The following is a 17,879-nucleotide window of genomic DNA, read 5'->3' on the forward strand; positions in this document are numbered from 1 at the left end:
CGTAGGAAGGTCCATTTGTCGTTGCGCAAGTACTACGACCATGCACGTACAAACTAGCGACCCCCGATGGGAAAATTCTCACCAACGCTTGGAACATCGAATAGCTAAGTCGCTTCTACCCCTAGTCGTCACTTCTAAAGTTATGTATAAACCTCTACTATTTATTTGAGGAAAAAGCTGTTTTGGGTCGCTTTCGTTAAAGTTTTCTTCCAAACTTAGGGATATCCGACCCTGGCTCTCGCCCAGGGTCGAATATGCCTCGGGGCTGTTAAGGGCTCTGGCCGAAGATACTTGGCGTCTTCTCAAAACACCACCTTTTTCCAAACCGACCCTCTTCCTAAACGTTTGGGCACGGGAGGAGAAGAGTGTGCGAATGACGCTCGGGCAAGACCGATTGGACTGCGAGAAACCTACACCTCCAACGGCTATGGTGCCTTTGCTCGTCGGCGTTTCCCTACCCGTCCGGCTCACACTCTGATCTTTCTGAACCCATAACATAGAAAGAGGATCGAAGAACTTTTTTCGAAAAAACTGCATAAACAAAAAGGCCTCTATGGCCATCGCAAAGGCAAGTTCAGAGTTACTTAGTTCTTTACATATTTTTGGGCATCTTTGCCCGATACAGCATCTCCTCAAGGACGCTCAGGCGGGATGGCTTCCTCCTCCAAGCGCTGCGCCAAGGCCTCCGCAGGAGCAAGCACTGACGCGTCAATCTCGTCCAGCTCAGCCTCGGTGGAGGCGTACCCCTCGCTCATCGCCTGGAAGTTGAGGCCGGCGTAGTGGGAACCGAAGACGCGAAAGGCCTGCCTCACGCCAACGTAGAGCGCCTCCTGAGCAAGCTCGTGAGCCCACCGGTACGTCCCAAGGAGACAAGCCACCAGCAAACTCGTCCCCTCATCCTGGATGAGTCCGAGGTCTTCGCAGACCAGGCCGACGGTGCTCCGCAAGTTGGAGAGCTCGATGTGCTCCTCCTCGATGGCGGCTCTCAACCGAGCAAGGTCGCCGTCAAGGCGTACCCAAACCATAAAAATAAATCAGAACCAGCGTTACGAACCGGGACACACAAGAGAAAAAGGACGATGAAGTCCTTACCATCAGCGCGGGCTCCCTGCTCGCGTTCCCGGACAAGCCCTTGGGACACCGCGGTCTGAAGCCCCTTCACTTGCCCCCGGAGCTGGTTGACCTCCTCCACAAGATCGGCCGCCACCCGCTCGGCCTCAACCTTCCGACCCGCCTCGACGTCACGCTCCTGCCGAGCCGCGTCACGCTCTTGGCAGGCTGCGTCGCGCTCCAGCCGAGCCGCATGGTGCTCGCGCCGGATGCGCTCGACGGTCTTCTAAAGGGCTTCGCGCTCCTTCTTGACCCAGGCGAGCTCCTCGGCGTCTTGGCGGGCCTTCTCGGTGGTGACCCGAAGCTTGGCCTCCACCCTCCTGGCGGTCGCCTGCGCCTCCTTCTCCTGCGCGCACAGGTGAGCCACCGTCTTGCCAAGGGTGGCGGCAGCCTCATGGGGAGCAGCGAGCTGTCCAGTCAGCTCCCTGTTCCGCCACGCCTCCTCAGAAAGGCGTTCCCAGACCCCCCTCTCGCGCCGAAGGAACTCGGATTTCCTCTGACTGCAGTACCTGAGGGCCTGCAGGACGATTTGCGCTTGAAACTCGTTTGGAGAAGATGGAGCATAGAAGGGAAAAATGACCGCCAAGAAGAACACCATACCTGACCGGCAGGGGCGACAACGTCACGCAGCCTTCCCATCTGAGAGGATAGGGCGGCATGAACATCTTCGAGCCCGTACTGCACCTCCAGCCACCTCTCCTATTCCCCGACATCATCAAGGACGAAAAGGGAGTTCTCCGGGTCTTCACGGGGGGCCCAACGCATGGTCGGTCGTCCCCGCACATTGGGGTCACATCCAGATCTAACAATGGCGCGAGAGGACTCCCCAACCAACGTTGGCGGCCCCTCGACCAATGCTGATGACCCTTCCAAAGCGGCCACCATCACCTCTGTCCCCACCCCCGGGGCAGGCGTCGCCGTCTCAACCTCTACCGCCGGAGTAGACGTCGCCGTCACCTCCACCGCCGTCGCCTCTATCTCCACCCTCGGGGCAGGCACCGCGATCTCCACGCCTGGTGCCTCGGGTATGGGTGCCTCCCCCACCGGCTCTTCCTCCGCCGCATAATCAATGAATATCACATCGACAGACAGAGGAACCCTGGGGCAGTGTCCTCTCCCACCGAGTCAGCTACGAGGGTGGAAGAAGAAGAGGGGACGGGCACCAGCTCTACGCCCGACCCCGGCGTCCTCTCTTCGGTCGCCGCCTCGGATGCCGCCTCCACGGGGGGCGCCACGGCCTCGTCGACAGTGCCACCGCTCACACCCGGCAGAGCCCTGGTTGGTTCCGCAGAGGCGGCCGACAACCTAAGCGCTTTCTTCGGTGCCAATGGCGGGACGACACCACGCGTAATGCTGCAGGATGACAGCAGCTCATCAACGCGAGATCGACTCAACACCAAAAAGGGAAAAGACACACGAGGGTCCTCCACTTACCTTGCCGTGGTACGGGGACAGCGAGCGCACTTCAAATCTGGCACGCCAAAGCCTGCGCTGACCCCAGGATGTCAGATAGCGGCCGCTTGCCGCTTGCTGCTATCCCTCTGCTCGTGTGACACAGGCAGAGGAACAAGGGTCGGCCCCGCCGACTCCTGAGACACGCCCCTCGCCAACCCTGGGGCACGGCTTCCAAGTCCTGCGGGGTTGGGCCCTTGATGGCTGACCCGCCCGGTGCAACCTCCGTGGCCGATTGAGGGGGCGGCTCCCAGATGACAAGCGGGCCTGGCGCGAAGGTCGGGACATAGTCCTCAGCAGCGAGCTGCTCCCCAACCGTGTCGCTCTCAGGCTCTTCCGCCATCAACCGGTCGAGCCAGTCGGTCCCCTCCTCATCGTCGTCATCATCGTCTTCGTTTGTCGTCGCGCCTGGGCCCCTCCATTGCCTTCAGAAGTCCGCCGCAACTTTCTTCTTCTTCCTCGCCGCCTCCTTGTCCTTTCTCCTCTTCTGCGCTTCGGCGGTGAGGTGGTTCCGCGTCCTCCGCTCCATGTCCTCTGGCAACAGTGGCTGGGAGCGTACGACGAGGTTTAAATTGCCCTGCAGATTTAAAAACCCCGCGTCAGGACGACAAACTAGGGAAATGCAGGAAAAAAGAACGAGAATGCGAGTTTCTCACCAGCTCGATGAAGCCCTCATCCGGATGCATTGGAGGGTGCCCCGGCACCGGGTACTCAACATCCTTGTCACCTAACGCCTCCCGGACGCGATGCTCGATCTCGGCATCGGCAATCCCCTCCATCGAGAGGACAGTGCTGTCGGTCGGCACGCTAGGAACCATCTTGTCGAGCGAGCGGGCTCGCAGCATCAACGGTGCCACCCTCCGGGCATGATACGCCCCGACGACCCCGGCCCCGGTCAGGCCATGGTTCTTCAAATGGTTGATGGCCTGGAGGAGGTTCCAGATCTGCTTCTTCTCCTTCTTAACAGGGCCATAAGACCACGTCACCGGCGCCTCCTCGATAGCGTGGTTGGTGTACTCCGGCAAGGGGATGTCGGCACGGTTCTTCACATAGAACCACTGCTGATGCCACCCCTTGTGGGAAGATGGGGTCTTCATCGACATGTACTCCCTGGCCCAGTTGCCATGGAGGTGGATACCGACACACCCCACCGGCACCGAAATCTCAAAATCTGCCGCGTGTGGTTTCCCCTCACCTCGGTTCTCTGATAAAGACTAACCGCGAAGAAGTACTTCCAGAGGGAGAAGTTGGGCTCGATCCCGAAATACCCCTCGCACAGCATGATGAACGCCGTGATGTGCTAGATGCCGTTGGGTGAGGTGCTGCAGCTCGATGCCGTAGTAGTGCAGCAGCCCTCGAAAGAAGTGGCTTGGGGGAATTGCGAACCCCCTCTCATGGAAGTGCGCGAAGGAGACCACGTACCCGTCCATCGGGTGCGGCTCGGCCTCGTTCCTAGGAAACCGCCACTCATTCGTGGCGGTCCTATCCTGAAGAAGACCCTTCTTCATGAGGCTGGTCGCGCGCGCGGTGTTGAAGCTTGACGGAGACCACGAATCCATCACCGAGAATGGGGAAGTTTCATCGGCGGCAGCGAAAAAATTACTGCTCCGACTCAAAAGGAGACAAAGAGTAGGCAAGGAGGCGAGAAAGCTGAAGGCAAGCGCGGGGTGATACCAGCGAGGAAAGCACTTTCGCTTTATAAGGGGTGCGCGGCGGACGAGAGACGAACCGATTGCATTTATTGCGATGCTAGGTACATCCCATCACCCTATCTTTTTTCGAAAACCATGCGCACGATCCCATTCTAAGCGCAAGGAACGTCGCGCCTCCTCGCCCCACGCGCTCGACATTATCTTTTGGTTCGCATCCTGGAGGCCATGCACACAAACGTCGCCCACCAGCGGCCCAAGGCCCGCTTCAGGTAAAAAGGGATACAAAGCTGAAAACACTCTTATAGCCCATTACAGTCCAGGGGTTCGAAGGCTGGCCCATCCAAGGGTTTGACAGCCACCCTAGGACACTTCCTGAGCAAGGGGTGAGATAGGACAGGTCTGCTAGCGGCCTTTACCCTAGCGAATGAAGTCCAAGGGCGTCCTGACCTCACGTTCGAGTCCCGACCGGCAATTAAGTTCATGGTTTTTCCGCGAAGAAAGGCAACGAGACCCCAGATCCAATCGAACAGACATGGGAACTATATGAACTGGCTGTCCAGAACCAGCAGTACGCCACCAGCTTGGTGCAAGCCGGATCCCCCCTAACGGGGACCGGGGCTCCACTCGAACTGACCCGTTAGCAGCTCACCGAGCACCATGGTTCGTCCGATGAGGACAACATGGCACGGCTCAACCCCTCCATCCGACCGAACAGATGCTTGAGGGGCAATGATTAAAATACAATCCGACCTCTCGATCAGTCTCCTGCAGCGTGCGGGGGCTCGGGGGCTGGAACCGCAAAGAAATGGCCACGCATGTGGTCACGTTCGGTCATTAGGCAGGAGTGATAAGCGGGACGATGGGAATCTGCCTAAAACTCCCCAATCAGGCCAACAGCGAAAACATTTTCCCTAACCAAACCTAGCTATGGGTTAAAACAAAGACTCCAGACAAACACTCTGCCCAGAGCCAATCATAGCCTCTGGAGGAGCACTTTGCTCCACCAAAGGCTCGGGGGCTACTGTCAAGGAGAAATGTTAATGACCTTCGTACGCCTCCCTAATCAACGGTCGAAAGGGCTAGGGCCCACCCTCGGCACCCGTAATCTCCACCGACCAAAACACACCTCGGAGTTACCTCGCTCCACCTCGCCCGATGCCACGCCCGACCCCGGGCGCAAGGGGTCGAACGCGCCCGACCCCCCGAAGCAAGTTTCTGCCTCGCCTGACCCCAGGTGCAAGGGGTCGGACGCGCCTAATCCCTCGAAACAAGACTCTGCATCGTCCGAGGGGATATGCGCACCGCCACATGGAAGCACAAGCCCTGTGGGTCCCCCCGAGCTCACCAAAACACAACCGATGGGACACGCACGTTCCAGGATACGATTCTAACATATGGAAGGGCGCCCGCTTTCCTCAACATGCTACAGCGGCAATACAGGGCTACGGCTAAACTGTCTTATCCCTCTGCAACACCTGTCGTAGGGTACTCATCGCCTATACCGTCTAGTGAAGGAGGGCAAACCGCATGGTTTCCTGCGCAGCCTAGCAAAAAGTGAACATCAACCGCACCGCCTTGTCAGGGTACATGGCTACAGTGGTCGGCCGCCTCCTGCCACTTACACGGCTACAGTGGCTGGTCATCGCCACCAACTTGCGCGGCTATAGTGGTCAGCCGCCATATGCGACTCGCGTGCTCGGCTATAGTGGCCGACTGTCGAATCGTCGATGGGACCCAATGGCAACCACCCTTTCCTAGTAGCAGTACCAACAAGATGCAGAGACAAGAAAGGAAGGCGGCATCTCTATTAGCTCCGCCCACCTTCTTATTTTACCTTTTTACCTTTTTACTCCCGGCTCGTCTTGTAACCCCTGTGTCCTCCTGACACTATAAAAGGGGGACCAGGAGGGCCGAGGGAAAGGGATCGATCAACAGAACAAGACCAAGTGTACACAACAGCTCACATAGAACCTTAGCGCTCAAGACACTTTGAGCATCAATACACACCCACAGAGACCTGGGAACCAGCTTCCCACTCTTGCCTGTTTGTAGCTCCTATTGCAAACTTGGTACGAGTAACATGAGCAGCCACCCACACTGGATGTAAGGCTATTCCTGCCCGAACCAGTCTAATCCTCGTGTCCTCCCATACAACCATCCGAGCCTTACGCGCAGAGAAAAAAATTTACTAAGCTGGTAGTCTTGACCCATGATTCTTGACACCGACACTTGGTAGCTATTGTTATAAGAAAACTCCGCTAGAGTCAAGCATTTGTCCCAATTCTTATCATAGTGAATGACGCAAGCTTGAAGCATATCTTAAGAATTTGATTTACCCTCTTAGTTGTCCATCCGTCTGAGGGTGATAAGTCAAGCTACGGATTAACTTAGTGCCAAGAGAAGCTTGCAACTGTTCCCAGAAGCATGCCATAAATTGAGCACCTCGATCGAAGATGATCGTTTTGGGTACTCCATATAGGCAAACAATGCGATCAAGATATAGCTTGGCATATTTCTTGGTTGTGTAGATTGTTTGAACCGGACTAAAATGTGCGATTTTGGTCAGTCTATCAACTATAACCCATATGGAATCATGCTTCTGTGAGGTGTGGGAAAAACCAACAATGAAATCCATACTTATATCCTCCCACTTCCATGATGGTATAGGCAATGGTTGAAGTGTACCAGCTACTCTTAAGTGGCTTGCTTTTACCCTTTGGCAAGTGTCACATTCTAACACATATTGAGCAATTTCTCTTTTCATCCCAGTCCACCAGAAATTTTGTCTGAGGTCTTGGTATATTTTGGTGCTACCCGGGTGAATAGAGAACTTGGAGAGATGTGCCTCATCCAAGATTTGCTTTCAGAGATCGTGATTTGCTGGAACAACTATGCGGTCTTGGAACCATACAACTCCTTTCTAGTCTCGGCAAAAACTCTTATAGCCTTCATCCTTTTGAGAAAGCTTTTGCTTAATGAGTTTTATCTCTTCGTCCTCGAGTTGCGAGATAATGATTTGATTGTGTACGGTAGGTTCGATAGAGATTTGATTCAGTGTGCCTTGAGGAACAATTTCCATATTAAGCTTCCTCATCTGATGACACAAGATTTCTGTGAAGTTTTCTGCAGAAAGGCAATGGCAATGAGCCTTGCGGCTTAATGCATCAGCAACCTCATTAGCCTTTCCGGGATGATAGTGCACCTCTAGATCATAATCCTTAATCAACTCCAACCACCTCCTTTGACACATATTCAGATCAGCCTATGTAAAGATGTACTTGGGACTTTTATGATCAGTGTATATATTCCAATGAGCACCCATCAAATAATGTCTCCAAATCTTCAGAGCATGAATCACCGCTGCTAGCTCAAGATCATGCGTTGGGTAATTCTGCTCGTGAGGCCAAAGTGCACGTGAAGCATAAACAATGACTCGATTGTCTTGCATAAGAACACATCCAAGACCAGGGACAAAGGCATCACAGTAAACGTCAAAGGTCTTGGTATTATCTGGTTGGGCTAAGACTGGTGCTGAGGTGAGCAGTTTTTGCAAAGTGTGGAAAGCTTCTTCGCACTTTTCGCACCATACAAACTTGACCCCTTTCTTTAATAACTTGGTCATTGGCTTGGCTATGTTTGATAAATCCGGAATGAAACGATGATAATAGCTAGCTAGACCAAGAAAACTTTGGATTTGATGAATGGAAGTGGGTGGCTTCCAGTCCATCACCTCTTGTACCTTGCTTGGATCGACTGCTATGCCTTCACACTATCCAGCAAAAATTCATACTTAGAGAACTTGGCATAGAGTTGATGATCTCTAAGGTGTTGAAGGACAATGCGGAGGTGTTGAGCATGCTCTTCTTCATTCTTGGAATATATGAGGATGTCATCAATGAAGACCACGACAAACTTGTCAAGGTTGGGTATGAACACCGAATTCATGGGATACATGAAGTAGGCAGGAGCATTTGTGAGCCCAGAAGACAAGACCAAGCACTCATGTAACCCATATCGAGTAGAGAAGGCGGTCTTATGGATGTCACTCGGCCGGATTTTAATTTGATGATAGCCAGAGCAGAGATCAATCTTGGAGAATCCTCTAACTCTAGCAAGTTGATTAAAGAGGAAATCAATACGGGACAATGGATACTTATTCTTGATAGTCGCCACATTGAGAGGTCGGTATTCTACGCACATCCTCAGACTATCATCCTTCTGCTTCACAAAGAGAGCTGGGCAGCCCTAAGGTGATGTGCTTGGGCGAATGAAACCCTTATCTAATAGCTTTTGCAGCTGGGTTTTCATCTCTGCCAACTCCACAAGCAACATTCAATAAGGTCTCTTTGATATAGGTGCCGTGCTTGGTTGTAGCTCAATGGCAAATTCAATGTCCCTATCCGGTGGCATTCCTGGCAAGTCATCCGGAAAAAAATCGGCATACTCGCATACCATGGGAATATCCTCCAGTCGGGACTCTTTGCCAGGTAAGCACAAAAATTTATGCACTCTTGGGCTGGCAAGTAAAGTGTGGAAGATCCATGTGTAGGTGAATTTATTTGGATGACCCGTGCTGCAATGTCTATCGTGAGTTTGTGCTGCGTCATACAATCCATCCCCAAAATTATATCTATGCCTTCCAAACCCAAGATAATAAGGTTGGTTTTGTAAATTAGTACCCAACTTGAGTGGCACACCACGTGTTATTTGGTCGGAAGCAATTTTACCACCAGGTGTTGAAGTCATGTAAGACCTTTTGGTGTGATAGAAACCCAATCCATATTTACCAATGAATTTTGTCCAATAAAGCTATGCAATGCACCAGAATCAAATAATATAACCACAGGCTGGTTATGGATAGAGAAAATACCTGTCATAACCGGTGCACCCTCAGAAAATCGGTGAGAGTGGTGAAGTTAAGCCTCCCTTACTTGACTTGGACTTTGTGCCTCTTGCCCTTGTTCTGGTTTTAGCTCTATCCCTGGTTCTGGAGCCCATTTTGTGGACACTCCTTGGCAAAATGATTCAGGCTCCCACTAATGAAGCATCGGTTCCCATTGCCAGTGTGGGCTGGCAGTGGAGCATCTTGCCTTGGGCCCTGCTGCTGGAAGTTAGGGAAACGTGGAGCTCCCTGCTACTAAGGCGGTCTGATGACCCAACATCAAGGCTGAGGAGTTCTTTGAGGAACTCGGGGTGGAGCATTCAGAACTATCAAAAATTTTTGGCTCGAGGCACTAGCATAGGCCATTGGAGCCTTCCTCTTTTATCTGCCTGATGACCATGATACATCCTCCTACGTGATCACTAAATTCACCAACTCATTATAACTATTTACCTTGATGGGATTCAGCCTTTTCCTGAGCTTGGTATTAAGACCTCTGCGGAAACAATCCCTCTTCTTCTCATCAGAGTCAGCATGATAACCCGCATACTGACATAAATCATTGAAGGCCTGAGCATATTGGAGCACATTGTGTGTGCCCTGAGTGAGTGCCAAGAACTCATTCAGCTTTCTCTCCAATAAACCCTCCGGGATATGGTGGCCTCTAAAGGCAATTTTGAACTAATCCCATGAAACCACATGATCGGCCAAGAGCATGGCATGATAATGGTCCCACCATAGCTGTGCGGAACCACGAAGCTATTGTGCTACGAATTTTGCCTTGTTCTCATCTGGACAAGAAACCATGAGGAGTGAGAACTTGAATTCGATGGTGCGAATCCAGGCGTTGGCATCTAGAGGCTCCTCTATCTTGTGAAACAAAGGGGGTTGCGTGCCCAAGAAGTTCTCGTAACTTGTGATCCGTGGCTGGTGGACATTCCTCGCACCGTGAGGCTGCTGCTGCTGCTGCTGCTGTCCTTGGACAATGTGTTGTAGCAGTTCAGTCTGGGCAGCCAGTATTGCCTCCATAGAAGGTGGAGGTGGTGGTTGTGGCTGTTGCAGCTTGCTACCACTCGGTCCAAAACCAGCGGGGTTCTGGCACATTCTGTGCACCATCTACAAGGGTGAACTTTTCTCATTAGTCACCTAATTTTGAAGCTTGCTCACAAGAAGATGAACAAGGTAAAACATGTGCGGAAAGTTAAAGTTCATTATGCAGTTAAAACATTGCGGGCAGAAAGCTGTTACTTAGGAGAAACTTCATATCTCTTGACTCAAGCATCCATAAATTCTCATATTTTGTCAGTGAGTAGGAAATTTAGTGTACTACAACTTTGGTACTCAACTCAGAGACCAATTCAAGTGTTATCTAGGCTAAAAAATTCCATCTTTGCATCTATGTCCTGGCTGTTTTTCAGCAGGCCAAGCTGTGATGTTTTTCTCATAACTCTAGTTCGAAAGGTCCAATGAGGCTGAAATTTTGTGAGAATTCAGACTATAAAAGGCCTCACAACTTTGGTATTCATCAAACAGCTCAGAGATGAAAGGAAACTAGAGTAAAAATTCGAACACATTTCTGCTGCAGAAAGTTGGTCATTAACATGCTGGTTACATCATCGTCAAGTGTTTGGGGACAAACCCTCATAACCAAGGGTCACATCCGTAGCATCCTTTATGCAAAAGAATATTCAACTCTAAGTTATCCTATTACATTCATGTCCAAAATTAGGCTACACTGAGGAGTATAAACAAACCGTCTCTAAACATCTAAAAATCATCCAAGTCGTTGACGGAGGGGATGCTAAGCATAGGAGAGTGAGCTCCCCAAGGTGGTAGCTGTGGTGCTCCACTCTCTACGTCCATGACGGAGACACCCTCTATCTCCTCGAGATCCTCTTCCTCATCCATGATTGCAGGAGGGGCTTGCATAGCGGCCTCCTGCTCATGATGCATCTCAATGTGGTCATTGGCATCCTCCAACTCCATGTTGAGATCATGGATCTGCTCCACCAAGACCTCCATATCAGCCCCTATATCATCTAACTCCTGCTAAAGCTCTCCCATATGGGTCTCCATCTGGGCAATCTGTATGTCCTTGTCGACTATCTCAAGCAAGAGGTCGATCATGTAGCGGTTAATCTTATTGAACGAGATCTGATTGGCTTGCGCTAGATCGGTCAACTTAGCCATAGCCTCGCCCTGGAGAGCCTGCAGCTGGTATAGTGCATTCATGCACCGAGATGTAGTGAAGATAGTTTCTTGGGGGCAAACAAATCCCAAAAGCCCCATGTTGTCCATTCGGTCAATCCACATAGGGTCTTAGGGCGACAGGAATAGCCCTATGGGATCACCTCCTCGGGGAGCAGACTACAAAAAGTAATGAGCTCCTGGAGAGCAGCTACCTCCCAAGTGTCGTCAAGGTGGTAGCCAAGTGCCTGAACCTCCAAGGGTGGCCACTCAGGGTGCGCCTTGTGAGGAATAAGGGTAAGGTGCATGCGGTAACGGGGCACGCCGTGCTCCGCATACTCCTGGCCCGTGTAGCGGGGAGGTGTGGTGTACCCTGTCGAGCTCGACTCCCCACAGTATGGAAGGAAAAACCCTCCCAGTGCAAGCAGTCCTAGTGAACTCATCCATCCATATCGACCACAATGTACACTAGGTCAGCCATCTGGAAGTACAAAAACCGAGGGAGTATGTGAGAACTCGAAAGTCACTTATCCCAGAGTAAAAACAGGTTCCAGGACAGATAGAGAAACGGTCATAACTCAAAAACTACACATCCAAAATTTTTCCAAACTTAACCAGAATGTTCCTCAGATATTTGGCTACAAGTTTGGTATTCAAAACTTTCGCTAAAACAGCCTCTAAGAAGGTCATAGACTTAGATCTTTCCACTGTGGTCTAGTCTGAATTTTCTGCAACCGTGCATCATAATTCTAACCATAACTGTGAAACCACTAACCCAAAAATTTTGAAATTCTACCAGAAGGTTCTCTTCTATGTTGCCTACAACTTTGTTTTTGGACACTGGAGAGAAACTGATCCTATGTTGGTCGAAAAGTTCGATCTCTGTCGGCTGTGCATTCAGAATGTTTCAGCAAACAGTGGTTTACTAATTCAATCATAACTTGAGTTCCACTTGGCCAAATTTTAGAAGGTTTTTACAGTGTAACACATGCTAAATTCTGAACAACTTTCCTATAGGATGTTTCTGGAACCAGGATCATCTAATAACCCAAAAAATTCTGACAGTAGGTAGCTGTAGTTCATGCTAACTAGAAAATCCTTAAGTGATCGGCAAGAGTTTTTGTGAGAGCGATATTAGGTTGACATGTTATCCATGCAAAGGTTGTTCAAGTTTCCAATTTGCAAGTTTTTGACATGATGCATGTATGACCTATGCGTCCTCACAAATCAAACAATTGCCAATTACATGGACTTACGGGGTTAGTGCTGATGGCAAGGCAACAATTTACGGCTCTCCCTATAATAACTAGTCAAATTTCTAACCGTTCGTTAACTTAATGTAATCACGGTTAGTGTACCTCCAAAAGATCATCTGTAGAAATCGAACCTTTTATGCCAACACTCACAAAAGTGTCTCCATTCATTACCGTTCACTATAGAAATGGCACCCGCATGATTTCCACTGTACGGGCAACGTTCCTATGCCAGATAGCGTATTCACTTTTTATGTGGCGCCATCATGTTTTCATATGATGCCATGGGTACATTACGGCAATCGTCGTACTCCTGCGCCAACCATTAATTTTTTGGGTACCGCCACCATATTTGCATAGGGTACATTACAGCAATCGCCGTACCCCTACGCCAACCGTTGTGCAAGAAAGTAAGTTTTGACAGAAAGTAAATGTGTTGGGAGTCAGTCTAATATAACCAATAAGTTAGTTAGCCACCTGATCAACCCATAATCCCCTAGGGCTTCATGGACTAACTTTCATCCTTAACGTACCAACGCATTTTTCAAACACGATTTCTCTAGGCAAGTTTTATCAAAATGAGTGTTTAGGGCTTGTTGCTTTCTCTGGTGTATGCTTTGGCTTAGATACCAGCTATGGCAGAACCACCCAAATCAACCCAACTAAAAGTGTTCTCAACATCGCCTCAAATGCGAATAAACACTTTAATCAAATTAAAATGGTAGTCTGTCGGGATTCACTCGATACAACCACGTGTTTCTGATCGAAACAAGCATACAAGGCTCGCATGAATACGAGTTTAGAGATTACAACAATTCAGATAACATATTACAGGTTCCACATTAATTTATTACAACCGAGTGTTCAAATGCATAAAAGAGTAGTTCAGAGTTCATAGCAGCGGAAAAGGAAAACGATGGTTCTAACGATGATACATAATATCATGGTGAAGCCTTCCATGATATCACTCACCACGATCCTCGCCAACCAAGGACGAGTCCCACTCAACCGTTCAACCTGGAGGGAGCTGAGACAGCCAAGTCACACTGGCAATCATATCCTCAAAATCAACATTACCTAAAAACATAGCCACAAGCAAGGTTGAGTATACTAATACTCCACAAGACTTACCCGTTAGGTGGTATCTAATCCACCGACTCCTAGACATGCGAGGCTTTTTGGCTGAGGGGTTTGTTTTTGCCAAAAGCTTCTAAAGTGGATCCTTACTTTCAAGTTTTAGCATCAAGTTCTAGTTGATCAATCATTCTAGGTAAGCACCTATTCTAAGCAAGCATGGTGAAATGAGCAAATTAATCAAGCATCCATATTAAACATCAACCTTTGTTTTGCTTCTTACTCAGTGTAGAAAGGCGATCAAGTAGTCCCAAACTATGAGAAACAGACGATTCGAATTAAATTTCTTAATCTTGCAAGGTGGACGTAAACACATGACATATGCGTACCACGCCGGGTTCACATATGTCAACCATTTCCATCGATCCCCGGAACGTGTCCAGGGCTCACTTCCCTTGGATACAAGGCCCCACCGGTCCCAGAACTATGCTGTACCGAGGCTGCACTTGTACCCACATGATGCATCAGGGGAACCCAATTCAAAAGAGAGCAGGGAGTATGTCCACGCTATCGTACATACATCTATGGGCCCATCTGAAGGTTTGGACAGATCCGCATATGGGGTTGTACACCAAGACGTACTGGACATGGAGACTACGGTGCTGGACAACGTAGCCTACATGGAGTACAAGGAACTTGTCGAGGGCAAGGAAACTACTCATTGTAGTTAGAGTAGACTCTCTAGTCAAAACCAACTAGTACTCTTGTAAGACAACCGACCTGTAACCCTACTCCCCAGCATATAAGGGCGGGCAGGGACCCCCTCCAAACAAGTTCAATCCAATAGGAGCAAGCTACACACAGGACGCATGGTATTACACGATCTAGCGGCCTGAACCTATCTAAATCGCGTGCCTACGTACACCATCGAGTTCCTGATTTCGGCGACACCCACCAACCTAAACTCTACCTCAGGTACTCCCTTGGTAGGTTACCGGGTGTAAATATTGACAGCTGGCGCGCCAGGTAAGGGGCGGTTACCAAAATTCCCCTTGAGAGTTCGATGGCTCAAGACATCATCAAGTCCATAGTCGTGTTCAAAAAAGGTGCAATGTTCATCTTCAGCTCCTAGGTTTGCATCACAGACGGTGCTGGAAACTTCCACCGCTACATCGTAGAGGCCCCGGAGAAGAAGTTCCATGACATCAACCTTCGTCATCAAGCCACGGAGGATTTTGTTGAGAAATTCAACAAATTTTTTGATCTAACCAGAAGGGACTCCGAGTACAACTCAAGGTCTACATCCACTTGGATCGGTCCCCACGAGTAGGCAATCCAGCCATCGTGTGAATCAATTCAAACTCCAAGCCAATTCTTGTTCAGACTCCGTAACATGGTTTCTGTCCATCAAGAAAACCTATCCAAATTGCAGTCCAACTTGGAGGTGCTTGAGAACTGTGATTTCAATCTCTACTCGGATTCTATTGAGGTGACCCCTTTATCAGGTCCGCAGCAGGGCCTGGTGATTACTTCAACACCTCAAGGCAGATTCGTCTACTAGCTAGGCATGAAGCTGTCCTTTCTTGCCCAAGATAGTGGATCACATCTCATCGCCCACCTCGACATTCCCCTGTACCAGGAGGGAACACCCCTATCTCCTCTCCATGAAGATGATGGCTCCACAGAAGTAATTACCTCAAGCTCTAGTAGCCATTCTCCAGACAAAGAACTCTTTGCTCTTATCATAGCGGGTGATGGGGAAGACGGCGAACAATGACAACAAGAGAGGAATCATCACTAGGAGTGTCACCTAGAAGATGTCTCATAGGATGAACTCTCTGCCAACATCGTTGGGAAAGAAACCGAAGGGTAGAGAACCCGACGGCGAGCATGAAATGCATCGAGAGTAGAACGTCATTGACAATTGGCAGAACAGCTCCCAATCATGAACCTGGACAAAGCTTTTGAGGCAGTGCAAACGCGGCAGCACCGGACGCCCTCGCCACTGTCGCTTCCATCGACCAAATCACTTGCGCCATGCCACAAGACAAGTACACCACAATATTATCACAGTTAGCGGAACGTGCCTATGAACTGCTTGACAGGCAGGATGTGGCGGATCCACTTCGGATTTGCTTGATTAGTCATGATTAAGCCGCCTGATACGCGACGCTCATGCCTTAACCCAGTAAACACGAAGTGCCGTCAGATTTCCTCTGATTTAACCACTTGAACAGGACCGAATAGCAAACCCACACGAAGGTGAGCGGTTCCACAGAATACAACAAGTCCACTGAGTTAACGAATTAACCATCTAGTTTGGCCATAAAATAACATCAGAGTTTACAAGGTTCAGGAGAAAAACAACAGAAGGTAGAACAACTAGTGGAAGCTAACTCGTCGGGGTCGGACATCCCTGGTGAGGCCAACCGGGACATCAGTGATCCCTCTCCTCGCCGTCCAAGGAGGGATCCCACTCAACCGTCCAACCCAAAGGGAGTTGGGGCGGCCAAGTGCCCGCAGAGGGAGGCTCAGAGGCAGCAACTTCACCTGAAAAAGAAGAGCCACAACAAGGCTGAGCTACTAAGCTCAACAAGACTTAACCGACAGGGAGTACGCTACTCCACCACTTCTAGACATGCAAGGCTTTTTGGCTGAGGGGTTTGTTTGCCAAAAGCGCTAGGCGTATCCCTACTTTCAAATTTTAGCTCAGGTTCTAAGTTCATTATCCGGTCTAAGTTTGCAACCTACTCTAAGCAATCATAGAACCAACCAAAGGTATATACATCATCATCCAGACCATGTCATCATCAGATTCCTTTAATTACTCAGGGTGACATAGCGATCAAGCAATCTCAAACTGTGAGAGGCAGACGAATCGATTCAAGTTTCTTAACCATGCATGGCGAACCTAATCTCACGACATCCGCGCACCACAAGGGTCGCTTCCTGTGTCGGCCGTCCCCATCAATTCCCAGGCGCGTGTCAGGTCCAAACTTCCCTTAGCATGCAATGCTCCACAGTCCCGGTCTCTACCGTACTGTGACTGCACTTGCACCCACATGATGCACCATGGGAACCTCGTTCCAGGGACAGCAGGGGTATAAGCCACGCCCTAGTTCAGTCAGGTACTAGGCTTCCCCATCCCATACTAGGTATGAGATTAGTACTTTCAAACACTTGATCACGAATACCACCAGTGTCGGTCCTTAACAAGTTTCATAGACAGACGGGGCGATCAGCCGACCACCAAAAGTTACCCAACACCTTGCCCCATCCATCGTCCTTATAGTTGTAACAGAAGGGAAACAACCAACTCCTACAACTCGCGAGTGATAGGAAATCACTCGGCTTTTACCGTTTCCTAATTAAGCAAAGCATCTAGTCGGTCCAACAGCTAGTGATTAGATCAAGGGATCTAGGTCATGCCTCTATGGTTCCAAACAACTCCTATACGTAAATGCACAAGCATGTTAAAGAAGTGTAACGCCCGTAAAATACACCCAGTTAAATCACCCGTTAAAAATGCTTCCCAAAAATTTTCCGACCACTGAGCTCCGTCAAACCCCCCCTTTTTCCCCTCCGTCGGACCCGCCGTCCTGACCCCGGCCCGTCAATCCTCCATTTCCCGCTCCTCGTATTTTCCACCGCGTGCCGTCCAATCCATCACGCGAGCCGTCTAAATCCCGCAACTTTCGCCGAGCTGCCCCTGCTTTTCTTTTTCCCTTTTTCCTCTCTCTTTTCTCCCTCTTCTTCTTTTCCTCCCTCCTCCTTTTTCTCTCTCTCCTTCCTGTTCCTGCCGCGCCCCCTCCCTTCTCTGGCGCCTGGCTCCGCGCCACCTGCCGCCAGTCACCGCGCACACGCGCCGGGCCCACGTGCGCCGGGACGCGCACCCGCACGCCTGGCCGCGCCCGCGCGGTGCGCGCCTGGCTGCGCCCGCGTGACGCGCGCCGCGCGCCTGGCCGCGTCAGCGCCGCGCCCAAGCCGCGCCAGTGCCGCGCCGCATCCCCGCCAGCGCCGCGCCCAAACCCGCCAGCGCCCGTGCCAAATCCCCGCCAGCGCCCGCGCGCCCAGCAGCGCCGCGCGCTCGCGCGCCTGCCCGCAAGCCGCCCGCCTGGCCGCGCACCGTGCCTCGCCAGCACCCGCCGTCGCGCCGCGCCCGCTGCTGTTGCTCCGCACCGCCCGCCGTCGCGCGTGCGCACGCCGAGCCGGTCAACTACGCTACGACATCCGCTCCACGCCAAGACGCCGTCGAATCGCCGCCCTGTG

This window comes from Setaria italica, chromosome VII, assembly GCF_000263155.2.
Source record: "Setaria italica strain Yugu1 chromosome VII, Setaria_italica_v2.0, whole genome shotgun sequence".
Classification (NCBI taxonomy): Eukaryota; Viridiplantae; Streptophyta; class Magnoliopsida; order Poales; family Poaceae; genus Setaria; species Setaria italica.